The sequence below is a fragment of the Vigna unguiculata genome, unplaced genomic scaffold, assembly GCF_037176805.1.
Source record: "Vigna unguiculata cultivar grain cowpea cultivar isolate G323 ecotype 2 unplaced genomic scaffold, ASM3717680v1 ptg000030l, whole genome shotgun sequence".
Classification (NCBI taxonomy): domain Eukaryota; kingdom Viridiplantae; phylum Streptophyta; class Magnoliopsida; order Fabales; family Fabaceae; genus Vigna; species Vigna unguiculata.
Genome location: NW_028196675.1, coordinates 110001 through 112500, shown reverse-complemented (window position 1 = coordinate 112500; position 2500 = coordinate 110001).

The window sequence follows — 2500 nt, the reverse complement described above, 5'->3', positions numbered from 1 at the left end:
CTCCTCGCAGTTTGGCCAAGTTCACTCTTTTCCAGCGTCATCCCCCCAAGTTGCCTTGGGCGCAGTTCGGCCTAGTTCACTCTTTTCCAGCATCATCCCCCCAAGTTGTCTTGTTCGCAGTTCGGCCTAGTTCACTCTTTTCCAGCGTCATCCCCCCAAGTTGCCTTGTTCGCAGTTCGGTCTAGTTCACTCTTTTCCAGCATCATCCCCCCAAGTTGCCTTGTTCGCAGTTTGGCCTAGTTCACTCTTTTCCAGTGTCATCCCCCCAAGTTGCCTTGTTCGCAGTTTGGCCTAGTTCACTCTTTTCCAGTGTCATCCCCCCAAGTTGTCGTTGCCAACAACCCAAGAGTCCATAGTATTCGGAGTTCTAGCGGGGCCTCCCCTTGCTTCCAACAACCCAAGAGTCCATAGTATTCGGAGTTCTAGCGGGGCCTCCCCTTGCTTCCAACAACCCAAGAGTCCGTAGTATTCGGAGTTCTAGCGGGGCCTCCCGTTGCTTCCAACAACCCAAGAGTCCATAGTATTCGGAGTTCTCGCGTGGCCTCCCATTGATTCAAACAACCCAAAAGTCCATCTTCTTCGCAGTTCAACATCGCCTCCCTCGTTTCCAACAGGCCTAAAGGTCGTCTTCTTCGCAGATCCACGAAGAGCTCATCACGATTTGCCACATTCCATTTCCCACGGGTTGTCAACAACACTTTCTCACACTTCCCGCAATCGAGTACGTGCATGACATGCCAAAGCACATCTTATTTGCCTTCCATCGCACTCAAGACGACGGGTTGTGGAAGAACGATATTGTTCACAACAAGTTCAAGGACAACGTCTCAATCAAGGGACACAACCGAATTATGTTGACTGGGTCGCTAAAGTAAACCCGAGTTCATATAATGCACCGCATCCAAAAGAACTAGCCACAACACGTGCATCACTGAGATGTTTCACTAGATGGAACACGTGCGTGACATTAGGATCCTCCAACACCTCTTCGTGATGGAAAGATAGAATTCGAAGCAACCACAGAAGTACCGTCTAGTGGGTAGGCAACACAGGGACTGATCAACCAATATCACCCAAGGCAACGGGTGAAAATGGAAGAGATGCATGCTTGACCGTTCGATACGCAAGGCATGGAGCCAGCCAGCAAGTGCATCTCGATTACAACTCACACACCCTCACGTTCGCAAGACACCACACCACAAGACGGTCCACCCCCCACCTACCATGGGCAAGCAAGCAAATGGAAACATCAAGTGACGCAGGGTCAAGCATCGCTAGGCATGAAAATAACTTTCCACAATATCCGAGGGACTAGCTGCCGAGCTAACCAACGATCAGTGACGACCGTGTGTTGGTATTAATAAAGCTCAACAACTATGAAGAGGCTAGTTGTGCCATGATAAACATGCTAACGCACGCACCACGTGAGGGGGGAGGCCTCATCAAGCTCCCTTTAAAACCTGCCAGTGTGGAGCTGGCCGGCTCAAGGAGCACTCCCCCCCTATAAGAGGTTAATATGCAAAAGGCAAAATTGTACAAGTAGATACACTTTTTTTGAGCAGACATAAGTCCATATCTCGGGCTATACTTCGAATTTTGATGCGATTTTTTGCAGTAATTCGTAGAATAATGGTATCTCCTTGCTCACCAAATTTCATAATTTTTCTCGAAGGGGAACTATTTTTTTTATTTTTTTTACTTACCGGGTATGTGTAAAATCGGGAAAAATAGAAAAGCACATGTAGACTTCGAATTTCGACCTCATTTTTTCCAGTCCACCACTAAACAATATCAGGAACCTCCCCACAAAATTTCATTCAGTTTGGCCAAGGTCTTAAATTTGACAAATTTTGGCACCAACCTATCTAGTCGCGGTGCACCGACCAACTTGGCCAAGTGCAAAATGCATCCAATTCAAAACTTTTGTGCACCAACACTTTTACAGTACTCATTTGGGGGCATTTGGAGGCCTTTCCAACCCTCACATCTCAAAAACCACGAATTTCATTTTTTCACAAATCTCCCCACCAAGCCATCTAGCTATGCCGTGGTGCACCGCCAACCTTGGCCATGTGCAAAACCCTCCGAACTCAAAACTTTCGTGCACCAAGAATTTCATGGTATTCATTTGGGGGCATTTGGAGGCCATTCCAACCCTCACATCTCAAAAACCACGAATTTCATTTTTTCACAAAACTCCCCACCAAGCCATTTAGCTATGCCGCGGTGCACCGCCAACCTTGGCCATGTGCAAAACCCTCCGAACTCAAAACTTTCGTGCACCAAGAATTTCATGGTATTCATTTGGGGACATTTGGAGGCCATTCCAACCCTCACATCTCAAAAACCACGAATTTCATTTTTTCACAAAACTCCACACAAGCCATCTAGCTATGCCGCGGTGCACCGACCAACTTGGCCATGTGCAAAACCCTCCGAACTCAAAACTTTCGTGCACCAAGAATTTCATGGTATTCATTTGGGGACATTTGGAGGCCAT